We start from the raw sequence: 14,575 nt of genomic DNA on the forward strand, positions 1-14,575 counted from the left end.
ACGTCAAACTTTTATGTAATACGAACACGACACGACACGATGTCGTGTTTTTTTAACTAACACGAAAACAAACGAATTAAAAAATGACAAACACGACACGACACGAAAAATATAACATATACTAAAAACTAGTTTATTTAATGAATACTTTATCAAATATGACACGAAAAACACGACAAACACGAAAAACACGATAAAAAACTGCTAAATCGTGTTAAATTTTGAACACGAACATGACATCGTGTTTTTACAGTTAACACGAACACGACACGAACACGAATTCAAATTTCAGTTTCGTCCCAATTTCATTCCGTGTCGTGTCATAAATTGCCACCCCTAGTTTTGTTGCTGCAACCCTTTTGGGTTTTAGTGACACTTTTTTATGCCTATAGGACTTTTGGTTTTTGTAGCACTTTTTTTATGCCACTAAATAATTACTAAAATAAAAACAATTTCTACAGTTTTTAGCTACACTTTTTTTATACCACATGACATTTGTATTTGAAAACGAGGTTTTTAAGCCGCGCGTTGCAGCGGAAGTTTAAGCAATAACTTTTTGTGATAAAATGTCCTTTTGCAATTCAAGTTTCACCCACTTGTAATATCTTACCTAAAAAAGCAACGTACTTTTCATTTTTACTAATAATCTTATGGTAATAAATAGAGTGCATTGCCCAAGTTACCTTTATTCTTCCCATCGAAATTTGTTGAGTTAGAATCAGTGTCGTTTATAACAAAATGAGTATAGTATAGTTTTGGTCCATGTGATTTGTTTATAGTAATCAAATCCATGTGAATTAATTCATTAACAATGACCTTCTTAACCCTATCTCCTTCCAAAATACATTGGGTACTAAAAGCCAATAAATATTATTATTATTATTATAATTATTCATAAATTTGAACATGAACAAAGAATGCACTCATCTTCAAATGGTCTTAAAGGGCAAACTGAACTTTAATTCCTACAATCCATCCTTGAAATATGAACTTATCATACGATTTTCTTTTGGATGATCTTTGGGCTGCCTGATAAACAACTTCCATGCAATCTATGTCACAAACAAAAATGCCATGGCAGAACCTGCAATTTTTGGCCCATATATAAATTCACTATCACAAAAGCAAGTAAAACAGAAAAAATATGGTTTAAAATCATGTTGCTCAAAAGGTAAAGATGAAATGAAAAGAATATGGTTCAAGATATAAAAAGGTAAAACATAAGAAATAACAATGTACTTTTATTTATGTTTATAGTAGACCATCCTACTTTCATTTCTTTATGTTATAACTTATAACAACACAATTAAACAATGGTCTTATTTTATAATTTTGTGTTTCACATTAAGCAATCTATTAAAGACCATAAAACGACCAAAAGGCATGAAATTATAAAAAAAAGTAGACAAATTATGGGTAAAAACTTTAATTAGCATTGTTTATATTGGTATAAAAAGCAAAGCATGTTGTTAAAATGTAAAATCAAACCAACTGGCAGTTGATGGAGCAAAATCTTGGAACAAATACAAACTGTATACCATAATATACCATAAATAACACGTTGAGAATAAAAGTGGTTACCAACGGTTTCCAATAACTCTCAATATGGTTAAATGCTTTAAAGTATTATTGCAAAAAATGTTTCCACTCACAAACTATTTTCATTTTTTATTTATTAAAAAACACCATATTTAAACATAGGGAGTGAAGTACAAAGCTTTGGCTTGAACATTTTTCTTTTATAGAATATATAAAACCAGAGTTCTAGTGTTGGCTGATAGAGAAGATGATTTTAAGGAATCCAACTACACTATCATAAAGAAATATCATTGTTAACAGAACTAAAGTGATCAAATTAAATATATACATCTAGCAATAGGGACTTACCGGAAGGATCCAAAGAAGGACCACTTGGTAAAGTTTTAGATCAGATCCAAAAATTGAGATAGGCGATTTCTCCTTGGTAGTGGTAGTAGTAGTAATTACAACAACTGAAAATCTAAAAGAGTAGATAAGCAAGACACAAAAAATATATGTTATATAATTGTTCCATAAAGTAAACACTTTCGGTCAACACAAACTGGCTACATTCAAACTAATCCAACAGTCCAACCAACTAATTAGAAAATAACCTGAATAACCATTCACTTTTTACTCATTGAAGTGGATATTCTTTTCAAGCAATGTATTGGGCATTTTTTTCAGTAGTGTATAGGGAAACCATGAAAATTGAGATCAATAAGGATTTCATGAATATGTTTCACACTCATTTCATTGTCAAAGATAATTAGTAGCATCTTATTAGTTGTGCCTTCACATAATTGTGTGTGTGTGTGTGTGTATATATATATATATATATATATATATATATATATATATATATTCTCACCCAATTTCCAAGATCTCACTGGAGTTTTTTATGGCTATTATTCAATAATTGTAGTTGTATCTCACATTCTTGCTCTAGTGGACTTATCATGCAACTGGAATAAAAAAAAATATTCAACAGTTCATGATAGTGTAAAAATGCTTTACAAAGCTTGTAACTTGTAGGATGTTAGAATTACATAAGGTCAAGGAAATCAAAATAATACTTACTTTGAAGTTTATGCCAGCTACTCCATGAAACTGAGTAGTTTGAAACCTCTTCCAAGCTACAAAATCACCAAAACCAAATATGGGCTTTCTCAAAAATTTAATCTCTTCTTTTGAAACCCTAAATTTATCTCTTAATTTGAAATTTGAAAGCACATCCAAACCAAATCATACCTGAAGAAACCAATATATTTTACCTGTCTGCCATGATAATTTGAAAGTCATTATTAACTATTATATCAAATAGATATTGTTTGAATAGTTAATAAATACACATGACACTTGAATACAGATTTCCATAAACGAATTGTAGAAAAAAGTTACCTCTACGCATCTATTAAAGTACAACTCGAGGGGCTCAATGTAATCTTCCAACCCTAAATGATGGAATGGAAGCACTTTACCACCTGAAGCGTTGGAAAATTTTCTTCTAGATCGTCAAAATGTCAACTCTACTACACCCTCGATTTCGTGAGGAATCAATTATCGCCTGAAACGTTAACAAAATTGGTCATAACCTTGACGTCCATACCTCATGCTTTAAAAGTTGTACATTTGCTAACATGGACCAGTCGTTTTCCTGCTTCCTCCTACACATACCCTTTGGTGATGAACTTTAGTCCGTTCAAAGCATGAGCACCATCGAACTCCCCCTGTCATCAAAGATACAAAAGTTGATTTGAAAAAATTATTACCTATCATGGAGCCAAAGATAATGAGAAGCTATTGGGGGAAATCGGAGTTGTGAGGTCGTCAAGCAACAATCGTAAGAGACGAGATTTCCCCATTCCTCTTACATCTCTCTAAAATTCAGCCACCAAAATCATCCCTCAACATTGATGCTACCATCATCTTCATCGCCACGATTTACAATTTCCATCACCACCATCACGACCCACTACAACCACCGCCATTAGAAGCAATAGATCTAACCTTACCTCACCTATCACCTCCCATCACTCACCCTCTCGCACTCAATCTAAGCACATGAGAGGTAAAGTTTCTTAAAGAGGGATAAAAGAAGTGTGCAAGAAAGAATTTCAGGGAGAGAGAGAGAGAGAGAGAGAGAGAGAGAGCCGACAGAGTTGAGGGAAGAAGGTTAATGCTGGCGGTGTTGAGAGTTCCTCTGTTGTGGTTAAGGTCACGTGGTTTAGAGGTGGTGGTTTTCTTCAGAGAGACGGAGAGAGATGAAGAGAGAGAAGACGATGCAGAGGTTTGTAGCATTGGTAGAAGGTGGTGAGGTAAGTATAGGAGGTGTTGCGTGTTGAGAAAGAATTCAGAACATGCCTTGACTTAGTCCTCTAAATCGAGGAGAAAAAAAACTGTATTAATGTACAGTAACATCACTATAGAGTGATGTGCTCTTATCTACAGGAGATAACATTTTGTCAAATGTTAGTTTTTACAATTAGGTTCATTTTGTATAAATTTAAATAGAATATAATATAATAAAAAACAACTTAGATAATAAATGGAAATCCCAAAAATATGTCATACCCCAAAACCGGAACGGCGGAAACGTTCTGGGGTGGATGACGTCATGTCAAGTATCACAACATATGCAATATAGTAATCAAAGTACAACAACCATTGCATTAATAGTAATAGTTTTACATAAGTTATATTTCATAGAGACATTAAAGTAATATAGAAACTAGTATAGATGCAGCTCGGTACTAAATTGTCTTCAACAAAAGCTCCTGGGATGTACCTGTCTATTGCTGACCTGAGAATACAAGTTATTTTGAAAGCGAGTATCAGCATTTTTATAAATGCTGGTGAGTTCATAAGTATTTAGTGTCATTTGTGTAAGTAAGCATTTTATTCAAAATAACTTTATAAAAGTAGTAGTTTAGAATCTACGGTGTATTAGAGTCCTTTCCAAAATATCCTATATTTTCTAAATAAAAGCAGTTTTCTACCAAGACTCGACAGAGTTATGTTTTAAACAGTAATTTTCCCGAAATACTATCATTACCAAAATACGGTATGTGATTTTAAAGAAAGTAGGAGAATATCACTAGTAAAATGCTAGGGGAAAATAACATATTCCTTAGCAGAAAACACTGCTGACTAAGGCAAAGGAAATCATAGACTCCACGAGAATATCGAATGAACAAAACGCTTGGCTCAGTCTAACAAAAGGAAACACAGACCCCAGACGGTACCAAATGTACGATACGGCTAGCAAGGTCTAAAACAAAGAAACACAGACCCCAGACAGTATCAAATGAAAGATACAGCTAGCAAGGTTTAAAACAAAGAAACACAAACCCCAAACAATATCAAATGAAAGATACAGCTAGCAAGGTCTAAGACAAAGGAACACAGACCCCAGACAGTATCAAATGAAAGATACAACTAGCAAGGTCTAAAACAAAGAGTAGCCCTAAGAGTGTTGTTTCAAGAATACAGTGTTAATTATCGTTACCTTAAGGCCATGAATTATAAGGTAAAAATGGAGATACTCGTAACCATACTTATTGAAACTAGAGTACTTGACGCCCTATAAGCATCGGAATAAATGTGACATTTGTCACCCCTTGGCTTGGTAGGTCGTGGACTGTAGCTAGTAGTCAGGGTGCGGGAGTGTCAGTCCCGTATAGATCTATACACACAATGCCCGCTCTCCCTACAGGAGACTCTGGTTACCAACTCGATGACGGGGAGATCCGTGTCTTGAAGATGCATCTCGTATAGTGAATTCTGATGTAGGTACTGGACTAATGATAGAGACTCACAGCTGAACTAACTCCTTCGGAATTCGCGTACTAGAAAGAGTAAATAGAGCTTCTTCACTATTCCTATAATAGTTACTAGCATCTCTGATCTATGAGTGACGAGTAGGAGGATGCCCTTGCTACCCAAGGGAAAAGAACTGGCCGATGTAAACCTTTATGTCTATACATGTATACATAATATATAATTAATGTTTAAACGACCTTCAGACGGATATCCGATCCCACTAGACCACATCCAAACGAGGAAAAGGAAATAGGGAGAACTATCCTTCCTAAGTCCTTTAAACATTATTTATATAACTATACAATTACATGCATGCATTTAACGAAGTAGAAGCATTTAACGAAGTAGAAGCATTTAACGAAGTAGAAGCATTTAACGAAGTAGAAGCATTTATCGAAGTAGAAGCATTTAACGAAGTAGAAGCATTTATCGAAGTAGTAGCATTTAACGAAGTAGAAGCATTTATCGAAGTAGTAGCATTTAACGAAGTAGAAGCATTTATCGAAGTAGTAGCATTTAACGAAGTAGAAGCATTTATCGAAGTAGTAGCATTTATCGAAGTAGTAGCATAGAAGCATGGAGGAAACCTAACGAAAACTTTGGAAAACCTTTACACTTAAGAAAATTGTGACTTAATATCCTTTTGTAAAATAAGCTTGAAGACCTTTGGAAATCCTTTGAAAACTTTTCATAAACAGTTTTGAATGTAATTTTGATAAAACAATATAAGTAAAGAAAACCTTTGTTTAAAATACTGCTGTAAATGGTTTTGAAGTAAAACATACAGCGCGAGAGACAATTTGAGAAAAGGTTTAAACAATTAAAAACGTTTTGGAAAACCACCAATAATATTATACTTGGTAAAACAACTGAAAGTGTGATAAATCCTTTTGCATGCGGGTTATCAATCAAATATGATTGATATGATAACTAGCATGTTTTAACTTGTATTCCCCCCCCCCCCCCCATAAAAGCATGTAAAAACATTTAAAAGGTTAATTCAGGGGTATGAACTCACCTGTTGTAAGTGGATCGGATGGAGATGCCGGTTGGGTGCTCGGTGTCAAGTGAAGACTTGAACACACTTAGTGACCTATTAATATATGATGACATATGTTTACATACAATTAGTAATCATAATACTAATTAAACACGTATATGCATCCTAATGAGCGGAAAAACACTTTGGTCAAGTGCTAGGACTGTCCCGGGTAACATCTAAGGGAGCGTATGGCCTAGTTAGGGAGTTTACTCTTCAAGAGTAAACTCTTTATAGAGTTTACGGTCCTAATACCATATCCACATGAGTTTAAGGTCGTAAACTCATGGGTGGTGAGTTCTTGGATGCATTAAGGTCTTATAACACTTATGGAACTAGGCTAGGTTCAATTCTAGGTCATAGGAAGTGGTTTAGGTTCCGAATGGACAATTTTAGGGAGTTTACGGTCCATGACCACTCCTTGAGGAGTTTACGGCCGTAAATACATGAGTTTACGGCCGTAAACACATGAGTTTACGGTCGTAAACTCATGTTAGCCCATTCCTTTTGTTGTTTGGTGGTTCTAACTCATGCATGCAAGGTTCTAGTCACTTATATGAGCATAGGAAGGTGTTAAAGGCACTTAAACACCTTGGAAAGGTGTTTACGGTCTAAGAAGGTGTTCTTGGGGAATTTACTACCTTAAACACATGATTTTACGGTAGTAAACTCATGTTGTCCATGAATCCTATGTTTTGGTGCATCAAATGAAGGTTTACAAGGCTCTAGGCACTCATGGAAGCTTTTGGAGGTGTTTGAGGGGTAGTTTAACACCCAAAAAGGTGTTTATGGTCCATGAAGATGGGTTACGGTCTAAGAATGTTCTTAGACCATAAAATCATGTTTACTCCCCATTTGCTAAGATTTTGGTGTTCTGAGTCCTTTCATGTAAGCCTCTAAGTCATAACTAAGCTCCATAAGTGGTTTGGAAGGGTTTTTGAGCATTAAAACCCCATTTATGAGTGTTTACGGTCGATGAAGGTGTTCTTGGACCGTAAACTCATGTTCTTAAGGGTTTTGGGTAATTTAAACATGATTTTGTAAGTTAAATGAGCTAAACAACAAGCTAGGAAGGTTAACTTACCGATTTGAAGTTCGAAGGGGCGATTTTCGAGAAAAACCCATTTTGTAGAGAGAGAGTGTGTCTAAGGTGGAAAAAGGTGGGAATGAAACCCACTCAATCCTTATATAGGGTGGAGTTTATGGCCTGGTTTGGGGGGGGGGGGGGGGGGGGGGTCACCTGACACCAACCGCGAACGGGGTTTTTTACGACTACCGTTAAACACGGCAACATTTTAAAATTATACCACCTTAATTTTGGTTCGCTTAACGAATATTATTTAAAATATTCTAACGGGTTTAATTCCGGTCAAAAATATTTTCGGGATAAATTTGGCTAATTTTTGACGTAATTAATTTCGACGTTAAAACTAACGGAAATTTTTAGGTTGTAACAAAATATTACTTCAATTTACAATTAAACTTGTCTTACAATTAAGATAATAAGTGTAAAACACAAATGCATTACTCAAAACCTAAAACTATCAAACTATATAATTGTTTGGAAGAAACACAGAACCTGATCCCAGATGAACTTTGCATAATATTTCCTCTTGTTGATCCAACTAATGAACAAATATCTGTCATATGACCATGATACATCATATAAAACATTGATAAATTATAAGAATTATACAACTTTTTTTTTATAATCATTAGCTTTAAAATGTTCAAAAGCAATACCTGCTAATGCAACTCCCACGATCCTTGGAAATAAGTTTCATGAGTGTTATTAGCCAATAAGAATATCATCTATAAAAGTGTATACTATTATGCATTTAATAAATAGCAATTTTATCACAATGTTTATAAAATAATAAACAAATTATCACTTGTCAAATTTTAAAGGTATTTAAATTTTGAAGTCCCAACTAACCATCGTTTCAAATGGCAAATCTTTTTCGTCTTTCCCTAGAGCCTAAATTTTTTAAAACAATTGCATATATAAGTAGCATTATAATATTACATACAATTATACATACATATATATATATATATATATATATATATATATATATATATATATATATATATATATATATATATATAATAATGATTACCTTAAGATAATCAAATAAAATTAGGCATCAGACAAGAATATGACGACGAAAGCTTGGATCTTTTAACTATATTATACCAAAATTTATAAATAAAAAAAGGTTAGTGTAATGAGATTGAAGTATTTTTAGAATAAAAAAGTAATAATAAATTAGAGGGTCCCACCGCTAGACCCATTAAGTTAATTCTTGTAAGATATTTTATGCTAGCTAAATTTTGCTATTTCATCTTCAAGATTGTTTGTACTGCTTTCTTCTTCACTTAAAGGCTGAGCTTCAAATATATTTAAAACAACCTGGAAAATTCCATTTTAAAACTGAGGAAAATTAGAAAAAAAAATATAATATGAAAAGGGTAATTTTGGGGAAAAAAAAACCTTCAAACAGGAAGAGAACTTCTGCCACTTGGGAGTGGCAGGAGTAATGGAAGCAAGGTTGCTAAAATACTCCCGAAACAAAATTTTAGTTTATTGTGGAAGGAATTTGTAACATTTTGTAGAAATTTAAACTAGAGAAATTGAATTTATAAAAATGTCAAATTCAAACACTTGCTCTACGTATACAAAAATTTAGGTGAATATATGAAGAAGCAAAACCTATGAAAATTGTGTAGTAATGAAAAACCTATGAGTTTATTAATCCTCAATGCATGATAAGCCAAACTTGAATAGTTCGATTTATTATAATACGAATTTAGTCATTGTTGTAGGATACTTTTTGTATTTCTCAACAGAATCCTATTTGTTTATACTTTGAAACTTGTTTAATCCTTTTGAACTTACTTTTACAAAGCTATTAGGGGTACTCGTTTTCTTATATAGCTATGAACTCTTCACTTACTTGTCGCCTTTATATGAAAATTTGCACCAAGCTCATTTATTGGGTGGTAAAGAATAGTAATAACCACTAAAGTTCAATCATAGTTTTTTAGGTAAGAAAAGAAAAAGAAACTATAAGTAGTTGAAGATAGCAGCATATTCCACTTCTAATTACTTTAATAGTATGTTGCATTTGTGTATATGTACTATTGTCTCATGATACTTCCGTTAAAAATCTTAATCCTACTATTTAACTTTCCAATGTTTAATTGTTGTATTTCCATGTATATTTCACAACTGATTGCTATATTTCCATACTTGAGTCCAACATTTACTACTAAAAATAATATAGGTTAAGTCACTAATAATCCCATTAGCATTGAAAAACAACATTTTACGACGCACAATGCGTGTCGTAAAACGCTCAGACGACGCGCAAATGCGTGTCAAGGAAGGTCATGTCATAATGAGAGACGACACGCTTTTGCACGTCGTCTATTCACGATGCGCATTTATGACACGCATTTGCGACACTCATTTACGACACGCAATGCGTATCAAGGAAGACCTGTCAACAAGGAATACGGCACGCATTTGTGTGTCGTAACCTTACGATGCGTCTTTAGGACACGCATTGCGTATCATTAAATCCCCTGTCATAAATGAAGATGATACACATTTGCATGTCATAAACTTCAGCAACCATTTACGATATGCATATACGATGTGCATTTCGATGCTCTTTTACACATAATACAAAAATATAGAAACATATATTTACCACGACAATCAATTTCATCCAATAACATCATGTCAAAAAATTGTAATACATTTATATTAAAGGGATCTAATTGTACATTGTTATTAAGAGGTTTTCCCTAACTATATAACCTAATGCTACATTGCTATAAAGGGGCACCTTCTTGTTTCAGTAACTCGTCATTAAGCTGTCTGAAGAAGCTCTAAAACCCTTAATGTATCCAACCAATCATCATGTCTCTTAGCTTCAATATCAATCCCAACTCTTGATCAAGAACTACACGAAAATCCTACACAATAACATCATGTCAAACTAATCCCAATTAATGTTTAGTGACTAATCAAGTAAAATTAAATGACAAGGGACTTAAATTACTAAAAGAGTAATAGTTGGTGGCCAAATACTGAAATTAGCAAATTTGTAATACAATTTATATATATATATATATATATATATATATATATATATATATATATATATATATAAAATAAAGGTAGCAATTAGAATAAAGTAGTGAAATAAAGTAAATGTAGCAATTAGAATAAATTAGATAGCAAGTAAGAGTTTATATCTATTGCAATTTGCCTTTACTAAAACACCAATCCTTATTTTTCAAAATTTCAAACAATGGCAACCAAATTAAGGGCTAAAAAACTCCTTCAAATTTTAAATCAGAAACAACTTGAATGGATTTGATGACAACAATATCAAATATGAGATTAAAGTGATCTAATTTATCTCTTATTAAAAAAAAAAGGAAACCTAGTTAAACCAATTCATATAAATTGAGCCCACATGTAACACCCGTTTATTTATTAGTTAAATAAATAAATTAATGAATGAATAGAAGCCCTAAAATAAATAGCTATATATCTAATGATGGTCTCGTAGAGCTAATTGTCACACTTTAAGAGATTGGGGGTTAAAAGTGTAAAATCCGGACTTAATTTGTAAGTATTATAGAAGGCAGAGACTAAAGGGTAATTATTGGGACTTCATTAAAGAGATTTTGGAGGCCGAGGGGAGATATGGTAAATCAGGTATCAAATTTGAAGGGAATTTCCGAAGCTGGGGTAGAAAAAGTAAAATTTGGGCTTAGTTTGGAAAAGATATGGTAAGGAGGGGCTGGTTGTGACAAATTTGTAGAAAGTTTATATGGGATGCAGGTATTTAACCCATCACCATGCACCGGCCTCGTAAAACCCTAAACCCATCACCTACAGCCTATCCGGACCGCTCGCTGGGCCTTCGGAACAACCGGTCCGCCCTGGGTATCTTGGCCTATAGCACAAAGCAGGACCCGCCTCAACCCATCTCCAGTCCAAACAACCATGTGCACAAAACATACACTCATATAACAGTCATAGTCAACAGACCGAGCAAGCAGATCACATAGCATATCATTACCCTAACCGGGTTACCGACCTAACCGGTCACTAGCATAGCATCACTCTGTATATCGGGAAAACTGACCTTAGCAAGGCCTCCTAGCATGTACCATCCTAGCTACCAGGATGCAGACACATCAAACAGTAACATAATAACCATAACCGAATCTCCATACAATAAAGGGCCGGCCTTGGTGCCTTAGACCCTGTTGATATAGTGAGGATAGCTCACCTCGAAACTGTCGGCTGAAAAGATAAGATCCTGCTGCTCCGAACTCTGACACGAACTCCTCCACTAAACATCAAACATACAACTCAATAAATACCCTTAATTACCAAAATACCCCTGGAAGACAACTGGTCAACCACGGACAAGTCAAAGTCAACCCCTGACTGACCCTACTCGCTGAGTCAACCCGATGACTCGCCGAGTCCATATGCTCAGAACTTCCTTCAATCAGCGACCCAACTCGCCGAGTCACCCCAAGACTCGTCGAGTCCAACAACTCTGAGTCCACTCGTACCCAACTCACCGAGTCATCCCTTGACTCACCGATTCATCGACTCAACCAGAAATATTGGGACTTCCTCGATAAGACTCGCCGAGTCCAAATGGACTCGTCGAGTCCAAGGCCATCTTCAACCTACTCGCCGAGTTGTTCTTCCAACTCGTCGAGTCCCAGGCCATCTTCAAGCAACTCGTCGAGTCCACCCATGTGACTCGTCGAGTACCACCGGTCTGAATCCAAACAGAAGCATCTCAGGCCATGCAATTGATCTAAAACATAGATCCAACCTCCTACAATCCATCCATCACGTAAAGTGGCAAACTTTACGTGAATCTAACGAGATTTAAGCCATATTCACCTTAAAACCAAGGTTTGGGACATGGTGACTTCACTAAGCACACAAACACAGGAACTTTAATGCACTCTAGGCCTTCAATATTCCAGATCTGAGGTAGCAACCTCAGATCTATCCTCCAAACTCCAAAACATTCCAAGACATACTCCCCACAAACCCCAAAATGATGAAACTAGGAATGCACAGCCTAAGGACGAAGATATTACCTCCAAAAGATGCCTCAAAAGCAGCCAAACTCGAATCCAAGCAAAGCCCTTTGATCCAAGCCACTTCTCCTTCAAGATCTCTTCAAACAACACCTCTCCAAGCTCTAATTTTCTCCACAAATGATTTCTCCACGAATTTAGGGTTTCTGGAACTCAAGGGGGGGGGGGGGGGGGGGGGATAAGGGAGGCTGTGGAGGGGTATAATGCTCTTTATATAGGACTCAACCCCGAAAATTAGGGTTTTCTCCATACAGCACCTACTCGCCGAGTCCATCCTAGGGACTCGCCGAGTAGGCCACTTGACACGCGACCATGACCGCGACCTGACTCGCCGAGTCAGCCATGGACTCGCCGAGTCATCCTCTAAAACTTACACTTTTAGCCCTTCAACTCTACTCTTGCGATTCCGGGATGTTACAATAATTAATATATTGATTTCTTTATTAGTTTTTAACGACGTTATTGTTTTGTTACAAGGTTATTGAACGATGCAAAGCTATTTCATTAGTAAGGTTATTGATTTCTTTATTAGTTTTTAATGATGTTAATAGACACTCATGTGTTCTCCCCCAAATATTAAAACTGTAAAACAGGGGCCATAGAAACTCACATTCGATGCGTGATCTCGATCCCGGTTCGTTTTGGTGAAGCTTTTCGTGAATAACCGTAAGTAACCATTCTTGGACTTTAAAACATTTTCGGGTTTGTTTTGTAAAATATCAAACCAAAAGAATTCCTTTTGGTAAAGAATTAAACCAAAAGGGACTATTTTTGATCTTTTAAAACAACATAAGGACCATTTTGTAAGGACTGAGTCCAATAGGATTTGCCTTGAAAGGATTTATGTCAAAGGGGTCAATTTTAATTTAAAGTATTAAACACAGGGACTGTTTTGCCACATTCCCCAAATATAGCAAAGGAGACACGTCTTCTTCGGACGACCAAAAGAAACGCGAATGAAGCAGTCATACGCTTCTCATCTATCAAGCAGAGGGAAAAGGAAATTGAAGGCGGCAGCAGGTGGTTCGGTGGAGGAAACCAATCGCAAAGAGGAGGGAAGAAGAAGTCCGTCAAAAAAAGGCGATCCATCCTTGGTCTTTGTGATTCTGTCGCCGACGGCAACAACTCGGAAAAGAATTCAGAACAACAAGCAACAACGATTGGGTTTGGGGTATTTGGCTGAGATCGGTGAACCGGAAGGGAAGGATGCGAAAGCAGAAAAGCGGCTCGGTGGTGGCTGTTGTCAACAGCGGTGGTGGCGGAGCAAAGTGGCAGTGGGCGTTCTCCGGCGAACCCTCGTGGGTTCCTTTCTTGTCACATGTTAGTCATATGGGCAAAGCAACAACAATAATAGGGTGTGTTTGGCTTGATGTCTTCTTGATTGCAGGGAAATCTCCACTTCTGGTGGAGGTTTGGGTTGATTCCATTGACAGGTAAGGCACAAGAAAGAAAACGGGGATGCTACCCATCTTGGTTTCGCCGGAAACAGCCACCCACAACCTGTGGTCCTTGGCAGGAAATGAAGAAGATGAAAGGAGGGGCTGATGCTTCTTCATTGGCAAAAATCACCATTTCAGGTGATGTACTTAGCAGTCCATGAATCAGAAAAGAGAAGAGAAAGGAGAAAGAAAGGATTTGGGGTTTCTTTGGTGTGATACATTTGTTTTCAATTTCCAAATTTGGCTGATAATTCACCATAATTCACCATACATTATTTATTGATATACTTTGGATAAAGTTTGTAAGCAAAGTCTTTGAGTGTGAATTTGGTCAAGGTAACTTGGAAGCAAGATACTTGGTTGTTAAATTTTATTTATTGTTGTATTTTGAGGTAATTTTAGAAGCAATGAGTTGCTTCAATTATTAACATGTATTTGTGTATGTAGAAAAATGTGAGTGTAGATGTTATAGTCATATTGTTATAATTTAAAATCAATTATGATTGACTCAAAGTGCCAAAAGTACAATGTCATATTTGGAATTTCTAAAATGGTGATATTTTCTAACTTTCTCAATTCATATGTTCTTGATCTGGATATCAAA

General features: G+C 35.5%; 2 long non-coding RNA genes across 6 annotated transcripts; both read right to left on the reverse strand.

Moving 5' to 3' along the window:
• Positions 1–574: 574 nt before the first annotated feature.
• LOC111915497 (uncharacterized) lies at positions 575–3,876 on the reverse strand. 5 transcript variants are annotated; one of them, XR_008229923.1, is made up of 6 exons: positions 3,196–3,875; positions 2,920–3,085; positions 2,770–2,796; positions 2,599–2,654; positions 1,888–1,999; positions 575–1,084 (listed from the first exon to the last, which is right to left on the reverse strand). It is a non-coding gene; the product is annotated as an uncharacterized LOC111915497 (long non-coding RNA). The 5 variants fall into 5 exon arrangements; XR_008229924.1 differs by having other exon boundaries at positions 2,770–2,826; XR_008229922.1 differs by having other exon boundaries at positions 2,770–3,085.
• A 6,227-nt stretch (positions 3,877–10,103) lies between these two features.
• LOC122196662 (uncharacterized) lies at positions 10,104–14,188 on the reverse strand. Its single transcript, XR_008230111.1, has 3 exons — positions 12,533–14,188; positions 11,695–11,757; positions 10,104–10,363 (listed from the first exon to the last, which is right to left on the reverse strand). It is a non-coding gene; the product is annotated as an uncharacterized LOC122196662 (long non-coding RNA).
• Between the last annotated feature and the right edge of the window lie 387 nt (positions 14,189–14,575).

The sequence above is a fragment of the Lactuca sativa genome, chromosome 2 (genome assembly GCF_002870075.4).
Source record: "Lactuca sativa cultivar Salinas chromosome 2, Lsat_Salinas_v11, whole genome shotgun sequence".
NCBI classification, from domain to species: domain Eukaryota; kingdom Viridiplantae; phylum Streptophyta; class Magnoliopsida; order Asterales; family Asteraceae; genus Lactuca; species Lactuca sativa.